Source organism: Eumetopias jubatus, unplaced genomic scaffold, assembly GCF_037043125.1.
Source record: "Eumetopias jubatus isolate StellerSeaLion01/CBP00866 unplaced genomic scaffold, mEumJub1_p1.0 scaffold_12, whole genome shotgun sequence".
Taxonomy (NCBI): domain Eukaryota; kingdom Metazoa; phylum Chordata; class Mammalia; order Carnivora; family Otariidae; genus Eumetopias; species Eumetopias jubatus.
The window spans coordinates 3,243,535-3,251,330 of NW_028274818.1; the positions used below are offsets into that span (position 1 = coordinate 3,243,535).

A 7,796-nucleotide genomic window follows, 5' to 3' on the forward strand; every position below is an offset into this window, starting at 1 on the left:
TTTTGTGCTCCGCGGCTCTAGCACTTGCCAGAAGCAGCCGACGGAGGCCCCCTCCCCCGCCGTCTATCCTCCCGAATATCACCTCGGATTCACTTCTCCATGCGTCCTACCTTCCAGAGAGTGGTCGCTTTTCTGTTCAGAGAGTTGTTGCTATTCTTTTCTTTGATCTCCTGTTGAGTTCGTAGGTGTTCAGAATGGTTTGATCCCTATCCTGCTGAATTCCTGAGACCAGACGAAATCCAGGTCTCCTACTTCGCCATCTTGCTCCGCCCCTCACCCTTCTTTCTGTTACTGTTCCAGAGGCAAAGATCTCATAGGATCTGGAGCAATGACGTTTCCAGAAGATCCATCACACATTCCTTTTTTCCTAACCATATCCTTTTACAACCGTTCCTGGACACAAAAATCTGGGTTCAGCTTGGCTGGATGAGCTGCAGACTCATGGCTGGGACAACAAGACTGATGCTTTCATTTTCATTTGGCCTTTGTCTAAAGGCAACTGGAGCAAGGAGGAGCTGATGAAATTGGAAAAGTTTTTCTATGTATACTCCATTGGATTTTGTCAGGTGTTTCAAGACCATGTCAGACATTGGCAGCTTGAATGTGAGTTAGTTCCCTCAGGGAAGGAGCGATGGAGGTGGCAGATGTGTGTAGGTCTCCTTGAATTCCTTCTTCCTCTAGGAAAGAGCCTCCATTGGCTTCTGAAACTTACATCTCGCCCATCATGAATCTGAATCACAACCTCTGGGCAAGGGGTAGAAGCCAGACCCTGATTCTTGAAAAGCATCACATCTTCTACTTAGCACTCCTCTCATTGACCACAGGCTGTGCTCTCCTGTCTCCCACTAGCATCTCCCATGACCACCACTTTCCCTGGCCTAAAACCAGGCACACTCTGTTCCCCCACTCTGTGACTGACTCCTTGAACTGTGCCTTTCTTCCCCTTTAGTCCCATCAGCAAATTCTGTCTATGCTTTCCCTGTACCGCACTGCACTCCCTTCACCCTAGATTGTTTTTATCCCCAGCTCTCCTGCTGAGCCCTTCCCTATTGTCTGCCCACACCCTTCATGTCTCTCTTCCAACGTTTGTTCCTTCCTCAATCATCACCTCTTCCTCTGCACCTAGTGACCACCACTTCCTCTTTGTTTGAGCCTCCCTTCAAACCAAACTGTAGTCCATTCACTCTAATCCCCTGAACTTTCCCCTCTGATTCAGGCCTACCTGGGTTCCACTCCTCTCATTTAATCTCCTTCACTCCCCCTGTCCTGTAACTCACAACTTCTCTTCCCCAGATCCATTTCAGGTACAACTGGCAGAAGGCTGTGAGCTACACTTTGGGGAAGCATCAGTAGGATTCATGCAGATTGCTTATCAAGGGGCAGATCTCATGAGCTTCCAGAACATGACATGGTGGTCATCTCCAAAGGGAAGAAGTAGGGCTTGAGAGGTCTGCAAACTATTCAATCAGTACCCTGTAATCAATGAAGGAATACACACACTCTTCAAGGACACCTGTCCCCAGTTTCTTCTTGATGCAGGGAAGGAAGATATCCAGTGACAAGGTCAGTCCTGCTCCCTCCTGCCATGAATTCTTTACTCTGCACTCATAAATTTGTACCATTCCCTCAAATTCAGGGCAAGAAGGAGTCAAGAGGGAGAGAGGATGATGGTTACTGGTTTCTAGAGGTGGAAAGCTGTGTCTGTCTAAAGTGATGTGAAGATCTACCCTCTCAATCTGTGAATACTTGTCTTGTCTTTGCAGTGAGGCCAGAGGCCTGGCTGTCCACCGGCCCCAGTCCCGGTCTTGGCCGTCTGCTGCTGGTGTGTCATGTCTCTGGCTTCTACCCAAAGCCTGTGTGGGTGATGTGGATGCGGGGTGAGCAGGAGCAACAGGGCACCCAGCAAGGCAATGTCCTGCCCAGTGCTGATGGGACATGGTATCTTCAGATCTTCTTGGATGTGAAAGCCAGTGACGCAACTGGCCTGTCATGCCTGGTGAGGCACAGCAGTCTAGGAGGCCAGGACATTGTTCTCTCCTGGGGTGAGAAAGAGCTGAGGCCCACCTGGGAAAGGGGGCAGGTGGTGCTAGAGCAGAGTATGAGAGCCAGATGAAAAATTTGGGGTTTGAGGGATTCCTGACCAAAAATGACTAAAATCAGTAAACCAAGGAATGGAGAACTAAGGGTAGGGGCCCTCTAGATGTGGGAGGATGCAGAGGGTTGGGTGTAGGCCCTATCTCTGAGGAGGATAGGGGAAGTGAAAGGCGGAAGGACCATTGGTTGGTGAGACAGAGGGTGGCAGGAGCAAGGGGGACTGGGGAGGTACAGTTCAACCTGTGGTGGATGAGAAATGACACCCTTTGTGCACCAAACCCACAGAGCAGCCCCACTCCATGGGCTTGGTTCTCCTGGTGGTGTTGGTGCCCCTGGTGCTTCTGGCAGGCCTGGTGTTGTGGCTCTGGAAGCGCTGGTGAGTCTCTGGAGCCACCTCCCTGCTCTTTCCTACATGTCTCCCCATCTTTCAGTCTGTCCTCAGCCCTCCTGCTCCCAGTGCTCTTCCTTCCTGCAGTCCTCACCTCCACCTGCTGCAGAGTGACTCCTCCTCTGTTCCTCCCAGGAACTGGAGGACCTCAGTGCACTGGCTTCCATTTGGAGCAACATCCCAGCAGCTCAGGCTACAGTACTTACCTAAACCCAGCTCAGCGGTGATGTCCTTGCAACTCTCTGTGTGCATCTTTTGTCTTTCATTTTTGCTTAATAATCAGTTGTCAATATAAGCTAAGTGCAATTTAGTGGGATTTGTTGTTGTGACCTGATTCTGAGACTTTAAAATTCAAAATTTATCTCTGTATGGAATGAAGTCGCAGAACCTCCACGGGACATCAGACATCCAATGGCATTTCCTCCAGAGTCTTCCCTGATTCACTAGTGGAAGAAGTCTCTGCCTGGTGAGAATTCCCACAACTTTTATTTGCACTTTGGTAAATCTATTTCTGAGCCCCACCTATGGTTGTCCCCAGTGAGGCCGCTTTTCTCCTTCTAGTGCTTAGGCCCATTGAGATCAAAGTCCATATTTTTTAACTATTTGTATCCTTGGTAAGGTGTCTCACCTGCATGGACTAAAAACCTGTATTGAATTTTTGTCAAATTTATAGGTTTTCTTCTTTTCCTTCCTGAAATGTTTGTAGTAGTTAAGATGTTTGATGCTCTTCTTGTTAAAAATCTTCTCATTTGGCTGATGGACTTCACACTTTCATGGTTCCTTGTGTCATCTCTGAGACTCTGAGGAAGAACACAGTTTTACCTGTAACCACTCCAGTTATTTACTGCAGACACCTATTGGAGTGGACCTGTTGCTCCAAGTATTCTGAATAAAAAGAGGAAGACAGGATGCTTGCTGTTTGTGAGGCTGAGGGACAACAGCAGAGTTGTCACCTTAGGGCTTGTTAGAAATATAGGGTCTTGGTCTCAGGTGAGACCCACTGAATCACAATTTGCATTTTAGCAAAATCAGCTAGGGATTGTCAGGTACATAAAATGTGAGAGGCACTGGTACAGGTGATGCCTGAGAGGTATCAGTGCAAGTGTGTCTGCGAATGGAAAAGAGATGGTCCAGGAAAGAGAACAAGAGTGTTGTGCTCAGGAAGGAATGGGGATCCAACAAGGAGCGTGCATACAGTGCCTCCTGGCATTCATGGCTGCTGTGTTACAGTCACTGAGGGAGGGACACTAAGCCATTGTTCCTGGGGGGGATATGAGGTTGGGTTCCTAGGAGCCTTTGCTTACAACACTTGGTAACAGATGAATACACAGCCTGGATTCATATGTATTTCTGATTAAAAACAGCTTCTTTCATATATATATATATATATATATATATTCCAAATAATTCACTGTATGCCATATTCCCAATGCTGAAATATTATTTCAGAAATGTAACATTTCCCAGCTTGGGTACTGTGATCACCAGTGTCTTTGGTTTTAGCCCCACAGCTGTGCTGCCCATGATGCTTTAAGAAACAAACAAGAAACAGTCATCATCTCATGAGTCCACAAATATAGATTCTTTCACCCTTTTTCTGTGGTGTTATCCTAGTGTCCTAGATACTACTTTAGCATTCTCTGGAATGGCTCTGTATAGATGTCATGAATGTCTTATTCATTTTCCTGGATTTATTGCATTGATAATTCATTACCTCTGACCTTATGGCCCACACCTCTGCATAGGAGCCTGAGTGAGGCTTACCTACACAGGTGTTTTGTCATGAGGCATATCCCACCTTCTTGTACTTAGGAACACCATTTAGCCCTGCAGCTCTGGGCTTCAGGGTCTTTTTAACACTGAAATCACCAAGAAAGAGCATGTAATTTAAGAAATATGACACCAAATGGACCATGAAAAGACAAGTGTTTACAGTGTGAGAATTAATATGGGAAGGCAGAAGGGCATCTGATTTAGTCTCACCAGGCAACACATAAGGTGGATGACACATTCCAGGCATCTCTCCCTGCCTCTACAAATACTGGTGAGTGCATGTGTCTGGGGGTTACAAATCAATGTCAGCAGGTAGGCCAATCAGCACAGACAGATTCCACGGATAATGAAGATAGGCCTTTTGTGACCAGTGACCTCCATGGCAGTAGGGGTGGAGACATCCATGATTAGACCTCACTCTCAGTTTCATTAATTAACTCAACAAACCATTTTCAAGCTCTGGCCATGCAGCTGGGACATTTTGAATGTCAAGTAGTAGGGAGTGAAAATTCTTCTGTGTCTTCGGAGCTTGAACGTTTTGCTTTCCTGATTTGTTCACCTTTTTCGTTGTGTTTCTAGTTTCTTAGTACAGGAGCTTATGTGGGTTTACCTAGGGGTTAAGAACTTAGTTCTAATTTGTTTAGGGGCCGAGGGAGGAGAACAGAGCAGGAGAATGTTCAAAGGGATCATGTGCAGGCTCCCAGTCCTGCACATGTGAATATTTTTGGAAAATAACATTGAAATGGGAAAGGTGGTAAAGGTGAAAATATGGGAAGGGGAAGAGCAAATCATGGAACTTCTGTGACTTCCCACCTGGATCAAACTGCTTGGCTGTTTCTCTCCCAGTCCACCTTGTTGCCCTCGCATGGCCACCATATGGATTTTGATTGGTTGACTCCACCCTCATGTGTAGCTCTGGGCTCTGATCAGCCTGAGGCCACCAGGAGAAAACATCTTTGACAATGAGACAGGCTGAAGGATGGACAGGTAACCTGTTGTTCAGGTCAATCATCAGACAGATGCTACTCATCCTCACCCAGAGAGAGGGCTCAGGGCCAGGTACCTGCACCAGGTGGCACAGGTTCCACGAAGTCTGATTCTTCTGGCCAATGGAGGGGAAAGAGATGCTCTCTCCTGTCCGGGCTGGTAAGGTGCAGAGTATAAAGATGGAAAAAAGTACCATCCATTTTTCACCACCAGAGAAGCAAGCCTGAGGATGAAATTTCCATGCAAGGAGGCAGAGAAATTTTATATGTGAAATTTGCTAAGAGCATAGATCCAAAGTATTCTCACCAAAGAAAGATAAAGAAAAGAAAAGGGAAAAAAAGGAGAGAAGAGAAAAGTAAAGAAAAGAAAAGTAAAGGGTCAGGGAGAAGGAGCTAATTTGGCTAAGTAGTAGGAGGACCCCAAGCTTGCCTCAACCCTAGAACACAGCTAGGTAAATATCAAATCATTCTGAATACCCCAGATATCTATCTGAGGACTGACAGAACAACCTGCACAACTACAGGGAGGCAAGAGGCCACATCATGGAAATTAGGAGGTGGGGAGTCATGCTTTTGGGGAGATACAATTATGGGTTCTGTGGAGGGGAGGGAGCCCTGGCTTTGTACAGAGGAGGAAGAGAGAGTGAGAGAGAGTGGGAGAACCCAGAGTATCACACAAGGAAAACACATCCCCATAACCATCGACTGGGAAAACAAAAGGGGTTGATTTCTGTGAAATTTACAATCAATGGGGCTCAAAGACTAGAGTTTTAGAGGTCCGAACCATGGCCAATGTGGAGCCCAGTGGGCACTGCTGTGATCTTGTGGAGAAGGAGAGCAGAAATCTGGGGACAAACAGCATGATCTGAGGATCCCCTGGGACACATGGGATAGAGTGAGTCTCCCCTTTTTGGATTCATCTAGGAGAGGTGGCATTGCCTCTCTGGGGACAAAAGAGCTGGAGGGCAACATTACCCTCTGCCACCCCAGATTATTGGCACTGAGACACTTGTTGCATGTGGCTAACCTGGACACTGGTTATTTGCTGCACTTTACTACAAGCTCCATGCCCTGTGCTTCAGTGCGACCGCCCTTCTGGGACAAACCTGCACCAGTCCCAGTGTGGCAAGACACTCCCCCAGACTACCAGCATGGGTACCTGACAAGCCAGGTCCCTAATGTTTGGAGGTTTAAAACTCAGCAAGCCTGCCTGGGATAGCGCACAGGGGCACTGTGTTGCTTGGTGGGCAGAAGGTTAGGGCACAGATAGGGTGAAGGCAGGGATCTGAGGGACACCTGGAACACACAAGGGGAGATTGTTCGCTCTTCTGGGAGGGCTTCCCTGAGAGCAGCAGCAGAATCCTTTCTTTAGGAATGAGGGAGGGGGTTGGTGCCATTTCCCTGCCCTGTCAATCAGCATTTTTCACAGGCAGAGCTGGAACAAACAAACCTAAAATTTGTATGGAACTAGAAAAGACTTGGAATAGCCAAAGCAATTTTGAAAAAGAAAAGCAAAGCTTGAGGCATCACAATTCTGGCATTCAAGCTATATCACAAAGCTCTAGTTATCAAGATGGTATGGTACTGGCAGAAAAGCAGACACATAGAACAATGGAACATAATTGAGAGCCCAGAAATGGACCCACGACTCTATGGTCAACTAATCTTTGAGAAAGCAGGAAAGAATATTCAATGGAAAAAAGAATGTCTCTTCGAGAGATGGTGTTGGGAAAACTGGTCAGCAACATGCAAAAGAATGAAACTACCACTTTCTTACACCATACTCAAAAATAAATTCAAAATGAATGAAAGACCTAAATCTGAGATAGGAAACCCTGAAAATCCTAGAGGAGGACACAGGCAGCAACCTCTTTAATATGGGCTGTAGAAATTTCTCACTAGATAGGTCTCCTGAGACAAGGGAAAGAATAGAAAAATAAACTATTGGGACGTCATCAAGGTAAAAACCTCCTTCACAGTGAAAGAAACAATCAACAAAACTAAAAGACAGCCTACAGAATGGAAGAAGATATTTGAAAAATGACATGTCTGATAAAGGGTTAGTATCCAAAATCTATAAAGAACTTATCAAAATCAACACCCATAAAACTAATAATCTAGTTAAGAAATGGGCAGAAGACATGAACAGACTTTTTTTCTGAAGAAGACATGCAGATGGCCAGCGGACACCTAAAAACATGCTCAACATCACTGATCATCAGGGAAATACAAATGAAAACTACGATGAGATACCATCTCACACCTGTCAGAATGGCTAAAATTAACAGCACAGGAAACACCAGATGTTGGTGAGGATGCAGAGAAAGGGGGACATTCTTACACTGTTGATGGGAATGAAAACTGGTGTAGCCACTCTGGAAAACAGTATGGATATTCTTCAAAAAGATAAAAATAGAACTACCCTATGACCCAGCAATTGCACTATGAGGTATTTACCCAAAAATACAAAATACTGATTCAAAGGGACACATGCACCCCAATGTTCATAACAGCATTTATCGACAATAGCCAAATACTGGAAAGAGCTCAAATGT

At 46.0% G+C, this 7,796-nt stretch overlaps 1 pseudogene; it reads left to right on the forward strand.

Annotated features, from left to right (window-relative positions):
* The first annotated feature begins 328 nt into the window (after positions 1–328).
* LOC114199145 (T-cell surface glycoprotein CD1a-like) lies at positions 329–7,181 on the forward strand (annotated as a pseudogene).
* The last annotated feature ends 615 nt before the right edge of the window (positions 7,182–7,796 follow it).